Genomic DNA, 16,001 nt, shown 5'->3' on the forward strand with positions numbered 1-16,001 from the left:
CCGAATGTTTGAAAATTTTAATGCCATCAGAGTTGCCCTTTTGATAGCTAGTTAAGTGGCCTAAAATGTGGAAACTGTACACTGTCCTGAACATTTACCTTTTTGGGGTTGTAAGCCATAGCATTGCTATTCTTCTGAACAGCAACTTCACATGTGAAATCTCTATGCTCTCCTAAGTTCATCTTTCTAATTCTTTGATGGTCATTAGAGTAGCCTTATGCATTTCAAAATGCACATCCAGACACTTAGATGTACATATACATGTATAAATGCCTATTTTGCTAAAATATTCTGGAATAGTATGAAAATTTTATAATTTAGTGGCTAAAACTTTATACCAATCTCTTGCTCAACACATTTAAGAAATATAGGATAGCTGAGCAGAGGTTGTAGAAAAGATTTTGGAATCACTGGAGTGAGTTATTACCAAACAACTTATGATCATTCACAACTTCTCCATATTAAAACAAGTAATTCTGTGAAGATAGAAGAGCATAGACTAATGACTGAGTAGCTTAACAAAACTATGCCTTTACCCAGGACAAAAACTTAAGAACTCTTAGAAAAGACCAATTATTAAGACAAAGGTGCGTAAATAACTTCTCTACCTCATAAACTGATTAGAATATTTACAAATCAATTATAGTCCTTTATATACCTGTGATGTTTTCTTATGTCCTCAACAGAATGTGTCAAGATAATTAAGGATTCAAAGCCTCCCAGCAAAACAGTGGTATATAACTAGAATATTATTACCATTCTATTTAATTCTTGAAGTTAATGTACTTATTTATTAAGATAATCATAAATTAGGAAACAATAAAAGGAATGAATTTAATAGAAGAAAAGCAATAAACATATTTATGAAAGGAATGCACCACATAAAAGTGAATTAAAATTTGCTATCAAATATATAGAAAATTAGATGGAGTTTTTGGCTCATAATAGCTTATTGATGGGCAATATTAAAATGCTATTATAAATGAGGATTATTCTGGGGTGCCTGGGTGGCTCAGTGGGTTAAGCCTCTGCCTTTGACTCAGGTCATGATCCCAGGGTGCTGGGATGGAGCCCCACATCGGGCTCTCTGCTCAGCGGGGAGCCTGCTTCCTCCTCTCTCTCTGCCTGCCTCTCTGCCTACTTGTGATCTCTCTGTCCAATAAATAAATAAAATCTTTAAGGAAAAAATAAATGAGCATTATTCTAAGCTATCCATGTAGAAGGATAACAGGAATAATCCTGGGCATGATCACTGAGAACTGAGTGCAAATGTAAGTCTGTAACTTACAAGAATAAAAATGTGGAAGGACTAACAAAATTAAATTTTGTGTAATAACATTGTAGAAAAAAAGGAATAAAGAAATTTCAAGATAAAATGAGATAAAACAAAGCACCAGATGAGGACATAAAGTAAACATATGCCATTACAAGAAACATTGTACACTGAGGACCAAAAAGAGAGAAACTTGTCTAAATTATAAAACAGTGGTGGATGAGAGGATGTAATATTCTGGAGGAAAGAATGTTGAAATCTGTTCCTGCATTTATTTAAAAAGACAGATATTTATCTTTTTTGAAAACTTTTAATACAATTCTGACAATGGAAAGATGCATTTTTGATCCTCTCACATATTTATAAATATTGAAACTGCCCTTGGAAAGCTTATTGTAATAAATCTGAAGGTTTTTCTGAAATATGGGCACAACATGACAGTTTTTTAGGCGATAAGTTATCTTATGATTTTGTGATTACTCTCCATATGGGCAAAGGAAAACCGGAAAAAAAAAAAAAAAAAAACTTTTAGGAAAATATCTTTCCAAAATGGCTCCCTGTCAAGATGGCAGCTGAGTACAGAGACTGAATAGATTAATCCTTTGGGTTTAATGGTTGTTTTGATGTTCCATTGGAGAAACGATCACTCTGTCTTGGCATCCAAGAAAGCACTGCTCCAGGCATAGAGGGATCCTGCTCATATCTCTCACACCCCCCACTTATTAACGGGCACATTCCAGGTAGAAGATATGATAATGAATATTTTATGTTGTTTTAGGACTTCTAATTCTAAAACTATTGGAGGTTTTTAATCGACTGATATTTAATTTTTGAGTATAAATGTAAAAATCTTTAGTTTTATAATTTGGTTTTACAATTTAGCTGCTTGAGTAATATTTTTAGGCCACTTTATGGTCAGCATGCTTCAAGTTCATTTTGGATGCAAAATTTCTCCTCACACAATCTACCAAAATCAACAAGGGAATCATAAAAAAAAATATTCATCTAATAAAAATTGTCTGTAGTCAGGAAAATTGGCATCAATCTACTTTTATTTACTAACATCCTTGTATTTTTTTCTTTATAAAAGAAAGGAGAAGGAAGAGAAATTAAAACAAAAAGGAGGGAAATTTATGTACAACTTTAAAAACTCTATGCAATTTGCCTGATTTTCATGTAGTCTAGTATTCAATTCTTAGCTGGTCTTCTCTGATTCCATTATGGTAAAGACAGGGTGGCAGTGTTTTCCCACCAGTTTCTTCTATATAGATAAAAGCATTCAAACCAAAAACCTAACAGTTTGTGTTTTTCTACTGAAAGAAATGTCTCTTGTGAGTAGGGAAGATGATTTACATGCATGTACCTGACCTTAGAAATAATCTTTGTGTTCATCATAAAGTTGAATTTATATTGTTATCAAACATGTACTTCAGGTTTTTTTTGTGTGTGTGTATCTCTAACATACCATTTAGGTTATAGATCTCTGATACCTTAGAATACTGGACAGTTTAGAAAAATCCATTGTGTCTCCCTCCCAGTTTTTTTTTGGTATTTTTTCTTTTTTCTTTAATGAAACATTTACTTTTTATGGTTTATTTATTTATTTATTTGAGAGAGAGAGAGCAGGAGAGAGAGAACCAGCCGGGGTTGGGGGGGGAGGTGCAGTGAGGCAGAGGGAAAGAGACTGTCTCTGATGAACTGAGAGCCCAAAGAGGGGCTCGATCCCAGGAACCTGAGATCATGACCTGAGCCAAAAGCAGAAGCCTAACGGACTGAGCCGCCCAGGCACTGGAAACATAATTTAATGGTTACAAAAATGTTTGTAAAGTTTTAGCTAACACATAGTAGTGACTGAAAATTACCTTTCCTATTATTTACTGCTCAGAAAGTAAATTTTATATGTATTTATTCTATATCTATAAAGTAGAACAAAAGTTATTTGGTTTTTTATACTGAAACTTCTTGTTTATATCTAACAAAGTTCTTAACAGGGGAAAAATAATTCTTCTACAATAAGCCTTTCCATTCATGTCCTGAAACTAACTTTATCACTCATATATAAGTAATATATTTATTTGATATGGATGCTGAAATTTAGTTCATGGAACAGAATATTTACCTGTTTGTTTGTCTCTGTATAAGATGATTCTGGACCATTGTGAGTGTCTTCCTATATACACATGAAGGATTAGATACTTGTCTTTCTTCTTTCCCAAAATGCCGTCAGTATTGTGAGGCTCTGAATATAGGTGGAAAACGGACTCAATACTGCTGGTATTTCTTATTAAAATAATAACCACAATACAGAATAGAGCAACATTAAAATTTTATGAAATGTAACCATGAAATAACAAAACTCCTATTTTTAAAAAAAGCTCATGTACTGGAATTTATATCCAAATGAGTGTTGTCTTTCATTGCGGTCATCTTAGATTTTAAAAATCCTGCCACTGTTGAAAATATTTTGGAACTGTTTTTAGAGCCAGTTATGCACAAGGAAGCATTTCTCAACAAACCCTGGGAAGGCACTGTGTTAATTACCATCAGTGCAAATGTGAAGGCAGCCTTTCTTGGACATTTATTTCAATGAGTTTTTGACCTCATCAAGTATATTTTTATTTTAAATGGTCTTTTTTTTTTTCATAGACAAAAAGATAGATCAATCATATAGAAGAAGGGTTCTGAGCTGATGGGCCCATGAGATCACATGTTGGTTAAAGAAAGCATTAAACTGGGGCGCCTGGGTGGCTCAGTGGGTTAAGCCGCTGCCTTCGGCTCAGGTCATAATCTCAGGGTCCTGGGATCAAGTCCCGCATCGGGCTCTCTGCTCGGCAGGGAGCCTGCTTCCCTCTCTCTCTCTCTGCCTGCCTCTCTGTCTACTTGTGATCTCTCTCTGTCAAATCAATAAATAAAATCTTAAAAAAAAAAAAAAGAAAGCATTAAACTTTTTTTCTAGATATTAAAAACAAAAACACACACACAGGAAACACAAAGTTTCAGGCTGGATCCATAAGTATGAGTTCATTGTTTTACTCACTCCTTGTTATATCATTTAGTTATACACTCATTCTAGACAATCATGTAAGGTCCTTTCTAGAACCTAAAGACTACATATAATGTGCACCTGCTACCACTTTAAATTGGGATACAGGACTTTATTGGAACCTGTAGTACTCTGCATAACACTTGATATTCAGTTTGCATAGGGATGAATAAAATGGACCCTAAAAAGCCAGCTTATATCGGGTCCAGATGTGTTCACTAATGAACTTTACCAAACACTAAAGGAAGAAATTGCACCGGTCTTCTACAATCCTTTCCAGAAGACAGAGGCAGAGGAATACTTCTAACTCATTCTAGGAGTCCAGCATTATCCAAACTCCAAAACTAGACCCACGCATTACAAGAGAACCACAGACCAATAGTCCTCATAAACAGAGATGCAATCAACCTCAATAAAACCTGTAAGTGATCCTGCCAGAAGGAAACAGAGTGGAGCTTGGAGTGATACTCTGCCTCCTGTAAAAAATAAAATAAAATAAAATAAAATAACTTCATTTATTCAACCAACATTTACTGTGCAGAACATTATTCTATGTGGTCATGAGATCAGTCTTATCACCCTCCCTCATTCAGTCACTTATTAATTCTGTCACCCAACAAATACTTCTCGAACATGCACAGTGTATCAGGCATTATACCTGGGGTTAGGAAATATAGCAGGGAGCAAAATAGACCAAATTACTGCTTTCATGGAACTTACATTCTATTGAGGAAACAGACAATAAATAAGATCTACACGTAAAATACAGACATGTATATAGAGTAAAGATATCTGTGGTAAGATTGAAACACATTGTTGATGTGTGCAAAGGATGAGATGAGAATTTAACATGCACATGGGGGTGATATTTATATCGGTTGTTCAGAAATGGCCTCTTTGAGAAGTTGACTTTATGTAAATCCCTAAAGGATGTGAAGGAGGGAATCTTAACAATGTCTCCTGGAAAAGAGAAGGTAGATGGAGAAGACACAGTAACTACAGAAGGATGTGAGAAGGAATGGGCTTGGAGATGAAATTGAGGAGCTGGTTGACATTGACCCATGCAGGGCTTTGTCGGAAGTGGATAGAGCTTGGCTCTTCCACCTCATCTAATGGGAAGCCATTAGAGGGTCTTTCCAAGGGGGAATGCCATAAAATGGTGATTTAAAAAGTTCATTACAGTTTCTGTGCAGAAGGATATTTAGGTATCAAAAGTTCAGGCAAAGAGCCAACAGGAAGTTATTAGAGTATTATAGGCAAAGAAACTACCGGAGGTGAGTAGCTTTAATTAGGCTCGTGAAAGGATATTAGTGAGAAGTAAAGAGATTTGGGACATTTTTTGAATAGAATCTGTAAGACATGTTGATGGATTAGTTATGGGGAAGCAAAGAGAAAAAAATAAACCAAGAATTCTCCTACTTTTTGCCTTGAACAACTTGGTGAAGCCATTTATTGTGATGGGAAAGACTCAAATGGGAACAGATGAGGGAGGAGAAAGCCCATTTTAGTCTTTACATGGTAGTTTTGACATGCTCATTGGACTTCCAAGAGGTGTCAAATAGGCAGTTAGATATGGGAGGTTGACCCCAGAGGGAAGACTGGGATGAAGACATCAAAATGAGATCTGTATGAAGTAAACTCCTCAGTAGCAAATTAAGAAACACGTTGGTAAAGTTGCTAAACTATTAGTGACATGTATTATTATGTCACCTTATTATGTCTATTTATGAATTCTAACTTTAGGGAACACCTGGGTCAATCCTATAGGTAATTACTATCAAAACCTGGGTCAGCCTCTATGGGAATCTCTTGGTGTATGCCCCATGTTGGCAGCACAGGAGCAGCAATCCACGTATCACGTCCTCACATGGCAAGAGAAAGCAAGATAGCTAAAAGGAGAGAGTGTGACAGAAAAGGACTTTTTTAAAAACATAGCTCTCTCTCCTAACTGGAGAGCAAAATCTTTTCTAGAAAATTACCAACAGACTTCCCCAGTGTCTTCCTATCCAGAGCAGTATTGAAAGTCCATCCCTAAACCATTCCTTGCAAAGGGAGAAGGGTATTATCTAAAACTTGCTAAGACAAGCATGAGTCACTTCTTCTAGCTGAGGTTCCTTCACTAATGAAAAAGCGAGGATATATTGGGAAGGTAATCATCCATGTCCGGTACACGAGGCACTGGTATAGATGGTACTTAAAATCAGGACAGGATGATGACACCAAAAATATATCCACTGTACATTCCAAATATTTCCACCTTCTCTCTGTAATATCCATTATATGGCTACTGGTAGAACAAAATCATACATTCACCTAGAATATCACCTATCAAGAGTTGCTTTTAAAAGTGAAAGAAAATCAAAACCCAGAACATCAGATGGTAATTATGAGGATTATCTCTTCCATAGATGAGAATTACACAGACACATACACAGAGACATACACACACTCACAGCATGATTTCTGGTTTCTTCCTGTTTTTATGTTAGCATGGGTGAAACAAAGCCTAGAATATTATGATCTTAAGTATGTTTATTGTAGACTTAAATTCGGTAGATCTAATAGCCATTTTATCTTTACCAGCCATAATTTCCTCATCTTTGAAATACCTCACAGCTTTTGCCCTTGCTCTTTATTCAGGAAATTTTTTTCTTTTTGTTTTTTTTTAAAGTTTTTATTTTATTATTATTATTTTTTATTTGACAGATGGAGATCACAATAGGCAGAGAGGCAGGCAGAGAGAGGAGGAAGCAGGCTCCCCACTGAGCAGAGAGCCTGATGCAGGGCTCAGATCCCAGGACCCTGGGATCATGACCTGAGCCAAAGGCAGAGGCTTTAACCCACTGAGCCACCCAGGTGCCCCAATTTTTTTAATTCACATTTTCTACTTCAAAATACCAAATGAATTAAAGTACATGACTATGCTTTCTTGGCCACAGTAATTGGTCTAAGGATGGGCACTAAATGCAAGCAAGTAAATTATGAAACTCCTTCATATGATTATAATGACTTTATTCACACATTTTTTTACTTGTTGGCTATTAACCTAGGGTTTTCTCTGTCTCTTAATTTAAAAACGGAATGAGAACAATGGCCTGCAATTTTGTACTATGTTTTTACAATGTTAAAATTAGTCATTTGCCTATATGCCAAGATACAAATAAAAACCTTTCTTGGGAAAAATACACCTATGTTTGTGGGTTTATGGGGTTATAAGTTATAAATTGGAATACAGACAGGAAAAGGAACTAATATCACAAGATTAGCTCCACTGGCTCCTTAGTTTGCCTACCTACAAAACACAATTTTCTTGTTTGCTAACTCCAGTCCCGTTTTAAAAAACCCACAACCACAGGACATATACATCATTTGGCTTAGGTGTTGGGAAGGTGCTTGATTAAGTTATCTGAAGTGCATTTCCTAAATGACAGGAACTAAATTAGACATGAGAATTTTTCACAAATAAAATGTGATCAATGCATTTGAGTGTTTCACAGCCTAGTCAGAGACTGCACATAGTATGTTAAGTAAAATAAACAGAAAGAGGAATAAGAAATGAGATCCAGAGAGAGTAAGATCTCTGAGGAAGGAAAAGAGGAAAAAATAAAAGTTCAGATGTAAACATATTTGATCCAAGGACTGTGCTGGAAAGTAAATGAAATCAGTTTAAAAAAAGAGAGAGAGAGAGATTAAATCAGCTAAGAATGGGGAATAATCCCCATTCTTAGAATATAAGAATATATAGACTATAAGAATCAGAAATGGAATAATCAGAAATATTAGAAGGAGAGCTTAGAAAATTCACAGAATAACCTGAATTCCAGAAAAATCGGCTTTGGGGTTTGTGCACATTTAATAAAGGGGACATGGGATAGTATTTGAACATAAGCTTACGTGTGTGAATGTGTTAGGTGATACTGTGAATGTGGCCTTTCACCTGCCACTTCTGTGAACAGGGTTAACAGGTATTAACTGTTCATTCCTTTCCTGAGACTTTACCATATGCCAAGCACTGTGGCAGAAACAAATAAAAGATGGGGGCTTCTGTCCTCAAAGAGGTCATAATCTCTGATACACAGATAAAAAGCAATGTGATCAAATATATTTGCCACAGCTCCTATCCTGGTAACTTTTTTTCCTTGTTTTAAAATCTTATCCGACTCGTCCATTGGCATTTAAATCATGACTATCTGGTTTACACCCTCCTTCCATACAGTTACTTTATTCTGTTTGTTCTATTATAGAAAAAAACAAAAACAAAAACAATGTGAGTTGATAACTGCATGTGTTTTAAAGTACAAACTCTTATCTGTGTCTGCCATATCACACTGTATTGTGAAAAGTCCAAAATTCCGGCTCTTTCTTAAATTTAATTATCTGGTACTTTCCTACAGCAGTCTGTCTCCTATTGACATGTCAAATTTCATTTTGTTCACATATCTTTGGTGTGCGTCTCCTTGATATTGATAACAGTGGCTGGTGTAAGAGCTTATCTACTTTTGATTCTGAAAATGTAATAAAGAAGGGAAATACAAAGCAACAGCCAGATGTACTAGTTATTCAAGCATCCATCCAACTTCTGTATCAATGTTGGGGGAATACGGTATGCACGCTGCAAGGCCGTCTCACAGCTATCTAAGACAAACAACAGTGGCAAAGGGACGGCACATCTTTGACAAGTAATTCCTTTGCAGGAATAAATTATTGAAACACACAAGCTAGAATGGTCTTATGTGAATCTTTGTTTCACTTTTAAGGTATCATCGTTTCATGAATGGGATCTTTGGCGTTTATCTTATTCTTTTTTACTCCGGAATTATGACGTTTCTATTTTTGCCTAAGTTTAGGAGTAGAAATGTCGTGAGAATTAGGAGAGACTTTGCTTTTTGCTCTTTTTTAATTTTAACTGAATTTGGTCCATTGGAGTAGATCTTAGGTAATTATCAAAATTAAAGAAACATTTGATAGAAGACATGATATGAAAAGATATCCTAAGATGTTATATAATTCCTGCCTGCCTGTGCAGATTTGTCATTTGTAAAGGCCTTCTGAAAAAGGAGTCTCACAATATCTTGTAGAAACTCTTCCTTATATCTAACCCAAATCCTTAATATTCTGTATTAGCCTTGTATTTTCTCCTTTCTTAGAAAATCTGTAGTCGAGTATCATGTCTCTTTGACCTATAGCCAATGCCAAAATCATGACAACTAATATAGATATTTATCAACTGTTGACCCCTAGATAATTAATTCTGTTTTCTTTGGATTTCACAGATGAGAGTAAAGTTAGATTTACAAGCAACCAAAGAAAATCTTAGATTTATAATTAAAAGAAGGGAAAAATTAGTCACTTGAAATAATTCTATATAAAAGAAGATTTTTTCATCCTTGATTTAAAATCATAAACCAAACATTTTTATCCAAGAAAATTCTAGAGAAATAAATTTGATTTTCAAATGTGATTAGAAAAACTCAGACATTCAGCCTTGCCCTTTCTGTGAACTCTTAACAAGTTTTCTCAATCTCATCCTTTTTGGTGTTCATAAAACTAAATATAAAACTAATAGTTGCATGTAAACAATCTATAGATTTTATAAAATCATGCTGAATTGTTTAGTGGACCAGTATGTGTGTGCCAAGTTGATTTGGTTCTGTGTGGTTTACTGTTTGAGGGGAAAAAAAACAACACAAAACAAAAACAAACAGCTGATTATTTTGTAGTGAGGGTTATTACATGAAGAGCCATTATTTCCGGGAACATTTATTTTGAGGCCTCACGTGTAGGCTGGGGCCATGAACAATTTGAGGGCCAGCCTGCTAATCAAGGTCATTGTCCCTCTCCTACTATTGACTTTTTTCCAACTCAATATCACCTTGGGAGGGAGAAAAAAGAAAGGGATAGCTCCTCTTTACCTATGCCCTGAGAGCCACAAACAACATATCTCTGTGTGAGTTGAAATATTTAAGAGTTTTAGAAATGGTTATACCTGGATTTGAATCTTAACCCTACGAGCTACTGTCTGTGACTGGGCAAGGTGACTGACCCCTCCAGCATCTTGTCTTTTATATGTAATAATTGATTTCTTTTAAATTCTTTTTATTTATGCAGTAATTTAAAAGACTCCTCCCAACATCATCTCAGACAAGAAGTGAAGGTAGATAAGCTTCTCCAAACTCTTTTGACTTCTAGTTTGTCAGCGGCATGAGGTTCTATTAAGACATAACTTAGGGGCACCTGGGTGGCTCAGTGGCTTAAGCCACTGCCTTCCACTCAGGTCATGATATCAGGGTCCTGGGATCAAGTCCCACATTGGGCTTTCTGCTCAGCAGGGAGCTTGCTCCCCTCTTTCTCTGCCTACTTGTGATTTCTCTGTCAAATAAATAAATAAGAAATCTTTAAAAAAAAAAAAAAGACAGAACTTAAAGTAATTTTTGTTACTAGTAGGTGGTGACATATGAATGGGTCCTGGAATCATCTTAGGGGCTTGTAAAAACTAGCATTTTAAATGGAATGCAACAAAATAGTAAATATGTTACATCAAATACGTGAAAATTAATGCTTCTTTAAGAAATGTTTTGTTTATATATTTGCATTGTACTGAGTGTACTGAGTGGTGCCTTAAATGTATTTCTTACCATGTGTCAAAACTTGAAAAATCTTTAAAAGCTACAGGTTTAAGGAACTGGATCATGCAGTACAATATGAAAAGAAAACCAGAAAAAACTTATTCAAAATACAGAGCACAGGCCAGCTATTCAGGAAGGAGTACAGTGATATCTGCAACATCTGTGACTGCCTTTGGCCTTCTTCATAGTCATGTTTTGCATTAAGTCAAGAGGCTGAGCCATGGATGTCCATGTGCAAGGGATATCTAGCAACTCACAATGTGGGTCTAATCAGACACTTGTGGGAAGCAAGCAAATAGATTAGTACATCCTTGTTTAAGAACTGTTTTTAGGCGGCACCTGGGTGGCTCAGTGGGTTAAGCCACTGCCTTCGGCTCAGGTCATGATCCCAGGTCCTGGGTTCGAGCCCCACATTGGGCTCTCTGCTCAGCAGGAAGCCTGCTTCCCTTCCTCTCTCTCTGCCTGCCTCTCTGCCTACTTGTGATCTCTCTCTGTCAAATAAATAAATAAAATCTTTAAAAAAAAAAAAAAGAACTGTTTTTAGGTACCTTTCCTCAAAATTCACCATGCTAAGATTACTGCAGAGAAATTCTCTATTTGTTTCCTCTATGTACTTGGATCTTTATTCTTTGACCTTTTTTTTTTTTTTTTGTCAGCAACAAGATGGCTACCCTATGCTAATAAAATGCTCACACATCACCCCACAACTCATCTATTCCGCTAGCTATATATCTGAAGACTTAGAGCCTGCATTACATTTCTCTATTTCCCATAACAGAATATGAAGCTGTCGGGCCTAAATTATCCTGGACTCCAATCTGTGAAAGGACACATAATCCTAGGAAAAAATATATTCCTTATCAGAACAAGCAGCTGTGCTCCAATATTGACTGAGCAGCATAATCATTTGGGCAGAGTATTTCTTGCAAGGAAGGACGGTAATATTCAAATGCCTGAATTTTTATTTTCTGTGAGTTTGGTATTTTCCCTTCAGAGTAATCATTTCCCACATTCCTGGTGAAATCAGGTTGATGCATCAAATCAGCCATCCTTGAATATTTTAAGCCTTTGACATTAGGCCCTGTAAAGCTAATTTGCATATTGCCTACTGATGTGAATGCCCAGTCAGAAATTCAGCTATTCCCCTGGGACCCCACTTTTGTTTTTCTAAAAGCAGTTGCACATCCATAATATTCAGCTTCTGGAGAGAAAAACTTTCAAACTAGACAGACTGTGCTCATTTATGTTAAACTAATTTTAAAGAAGCAAACAAAAGAAAAAAGTATTTTTGAACCATATAAAATTGCTACTTGACTGATTTTGGCCTGTAAAAATGGCAATTTCAAATAGTTCAATCTAGGACTACATTTTTTTTTTCTATCTGATACTTGTTTTGAAGAAGACAAAATCCTGTGTCCAATATACAATTCCTTTTAAATATCAGACTTTGAGTTTGGCCAGGGTTAGATATGGTCTGATGGTCTTCTTTATTTTGTATTTAGCAAAGATTTTCCTAAATTCCTAATATAGTCAGAATACCAGGCATGCGGTAAAGATGAAGGTAAAGCCAACAGACTCTTAAGAATCGTATAATGTTTTTTTCTGATAGTAAGCTGGTGGGAAAACAAAGAAAGTGAAATGTGACACAGAACTTGATAGTCCATCAAAATGTGTGGATTTTCTTAAATATTGCCTCAGGATTACAATCATCAAATTGCTTCCTATATTGGCCCCATACATATTTCCTCCTGAGTAGATTCACTGTACAATCCACCTGCTGGTGTAGCTTACTCTTTGCCAGGCATTGTTCCCCTGTCTTTAATATTAATGATCTACTCTAAGAATTCAACCACCTAAAGTATCCCTGTGTCTTGAAACATTAACAAACACCAAGGCAAGTCTTTAATGTTTAATTGTAACAGCTATGATCAATAAAATATACAGCTGTTCCTGTGTTACTGTTCCTTTGTTTTTTGAGGAGAGGCTGATGAGTGGATGTCCATATAGCTTGTCCCTTTATAAAATAATTCACTGAATGGCCTATCTGTCGCTATTTCTAGCAGTTTCACGTTTACTTTACAAGTTGCATCCTTTTGTGTGTTTTGTTTTGATTGAAGGGAGTCCTTTGTTCTATGTTACTATTTTTGAAGCTATTGCTACCACTTGTCAATTGAGAATGCCATAGGGCTTTTGTTTTCTTCTAAGAATCCTCATTTTGTCTTCCCATTGACAGTCCTCTCTGTGACTGCTGCACTGAGGACCCCCAGATGATAGCCTGAGTACAGCGGGCAGAGCAGCTAAGCCAGTGGTTCTCAACCTGGGCTGCATGCTGGGATCACATGTGGAGTTTAAAAAATACTGACCCCTGGGTTTTGTTCCTGAGATTCTAATTAATTTGATCCAAACTGAGGCCAGGGCATTAAGATCTTTTAAATCCCGCCCCTACCCCTGGAGCAAGTCCAAAGCACAGTAAAGTCTGAGATACACTGAAGTTTTAAAAGGAAATTCCAGGCAGAGCTGTGTCTTTGGTCTCATTACGCTGGGCCCAAACTTTGGAGTTGGCTAAAAAGCTATATCTTTATCTACTTTCAGTAACCCATTTTGGTGATCAGCTGGCTACCGTTTATATGGTTTTTGCCACCAGCCCTATAGTCATCAACAGTGGAGTTCAGATTTCAACAAAGATGAGAAACAATACCCATAATAGCCCTCAAGCCACTCTTTGGCCTCCATTGCAAGATTATTCTACTCACATGACAATTTGGGCAGCTTTCTCCTGAGAGTAATTAACATCTGTGTAAAGATGTAATCACCTGGAGCAGCTATGTAAGCCAGAGCAATCTCAAGAGCTTTCATTTCTAGAGGCAAAGAAATTGTATTACAGCAGTATTTTGCCAGCATATCTTAGAACATCGGTGTAATCAGTATTAGAATGAAGCATTGTAAGACTGAATAACAGAAAGAGATTAATTTCTATTAAATATCTACATCTTTTGGTTCTCCAAAGTAGATTAGGCTGGGAAGGAATAATGGAGGATTTTACTCAATCTCCTTTGACTCTGGGCATAATTCCTGCCCTTGCTGGGGAGGCTCACCAGAAGGGAAAAAAAGGAATAAGAAGGAGCCCCAAACAGGTAACTAATCCTCAAATTAATTGCCATTTGAATGAACTGTATTGTTATTTTGATTCAGTTTTAATTTACATTGACAAGGACATCTTTTCCTTTTGAAAGAAAGATTTACTATGTAACATAATACACTTTCAGAGTCAAGAGCTTTCCAGAAGTTTCTGAGCTGAGTTTACTATTGTCCACATGTCAGTTTCATAATCATCCAGGTCTAGCCTCATCCATTATTGTTATAAAAAGGTCTACATATGCAATTATGAGTATAATTTTACTTCCTCCTTTCCACGTTCATATCATTTTAAGAGAACTAAAAGATCTTTGTCAGGTTTTGCTGTGACTTTTATGTTTCAAAGCCACAGTACATTCAGTAAACTATAAAAAATAGCCAACAATAGTAATTTTTAATGAATATAACATTTGTGTTCCATATCAAAGCCCAGCTGCTCTCCAGAGAATCCCTTGATCATCTCTGCCACTATTATTCTGGCTTAGGGAAATGTTACTGAACACTAATTTTTGCATAGAAGGAGGGTTAGCTCCAAGACTTTATAGGAGAATCTCACAAAAATAACTTTTCCCTTTGACTTCAAACTATACTATATTGATACCAATTTAAGAGGAAAGCATGAAATGGGGGCTCTGCTGGGGTTCTGCAGGTTTGGGGTCTTACTGGAACTTCATTGAAGCCCTTAGGGAAGAACTTTAAACTTCTCTCATTGGTTATTCCTGTTGCTCAATAGTAAAGGGTGTTCTCAAAGATCCCCCAAATTCAGAAAGAACGCATTGACACTGTCATCTGGTCAAGACATAGGTTTCTAAATGCTGCCTCAAACAGCATATGTAAGAATGGCCCCAAAGCACAGTATGATCTGAGGATGCTAGAGAGTCCTACTTCATATCCAGCAACCCCATGGAACCCCATGGATCTGCTTTATTCCACCCACCTGAGTCTAGTCAGGCAAAATACAGAAGATGGATCAAACAGATCAGAAACCTAAAGAACGAAGAGAAACTTACACAAGTGGCCTTGGAATTACAATTTTTAAAGGCAACTCAGAGAAACAAGGATTGGATTACTCACAAAATACATGTAAGGCCTCGTCACAGTATTTAGTAAGAATGGCAGGTACTGGAAACCATTTGAGCTTGCATAAATTTCAGTGATTTTTATCAGAATGACACTGGGGTGTCTACACAACCCAAGGAAGCTTCACACCCAGGGGAGAATGGGATCCATCACACCTACAGGGATTTCTGTGGCAGGAATATGTTATCCAGGTTTCTAGAAGTCTCCTACAGGCCCAACAGCTTAACTCCCTGTAGCTCTCAGTTCAAATTCCAAATTAGCAGGAAAGTAATTTGATTTTCCTACTTGAGGTGAAGGGCCATTCCCATATTAATTAGCACAGCAAGGAAAGCTGTGCTTGGAACAAAAACATGGCCCTTGGGAGTCATTCCTATGGACAGTGTGGGCAGTTCTCAACCAGGAAAGCCCAGACAGATAACTCAATAGAATTCCGTTATGACTATTTTCAAACAGCCTGAAAATAAAAAAGAGAGATAATAAAATACAGGCCCATTTACGAATTGTGTTATTCCCAAAGTCTCAGGCCTTTCTATTTTGCCTAAATTACCTCATGTTCTTGACTGCTAAATGTTATGTAATCGTACATTGAGATAAGGTGGTAATTTTTTTTTTTTAATAAGACCATGAACAATATTGAGAATGGACATCTGTTCCTTCTCTCTTGAGTTTCTGAGGGACTAAGAGAGGAGTGTGGCCCTGGGATGACCCTCTTCTTTCACAGAGGCTGACTTGTCCCCGAATCTGTTTCCATTTTCTTTCCCTCTTTCTCTGTTTTGGAAAAAGAGATGGAGAAGGAGAGAATGGAGTTAGGTGGGATGGGTGGGAAGAAAGTAGATGGTGGGAA

General features: G+C 36.6%; 1 protein-coding gene and 1 long non-coding RNA gene across 3 annotated transcripts in view; one reads left to right on the forward strand and one right to left on the reverse strand.

The window, feature by feature from the left end:
• SYT1 (synaptotagmin 1) overlaps positions 1-16,001 on the forward strand; it is a 550,018-nt gene that overhangs the window by 140,862 nt on the left and 393,155 nt on the right. The window lies entirely within an intron of this gene.
• Positions 3,392-16,001, reverse strand: part of LOC125107613 (uncharacterized) — a 357,800-nt gene continuing 345,190 nt past the window's right edge. Inside the window, exons 2-3 of the long non-coding RNA XR_007129611.1 lie at positions 4,725-4,792; positions 3,392-3,512 (exon numbers count right to left, since the gene is read on the reverse strand). This is a non-coding gene — a long non-coding RNA (uncharacterized LOC125107613). The remainder of the gene's footprint in view (positions 3,513-4,724; positions 4,793-16,001) is intronic.

The sequence above is a fragment of the Lutra lutra genome, chromosome 8 (genome assembly GCF_902655055.1).
Source record: "Lutra lutra chromosome 8, mLutLut1.2, whole genome shotgun sequence".
Classification (NCBI taxonomy): Eukaryota; Metazoa; Chordata; class Mammalia; order Carnivora; family Mustelidae; genus Lutra; species Lutra lutra.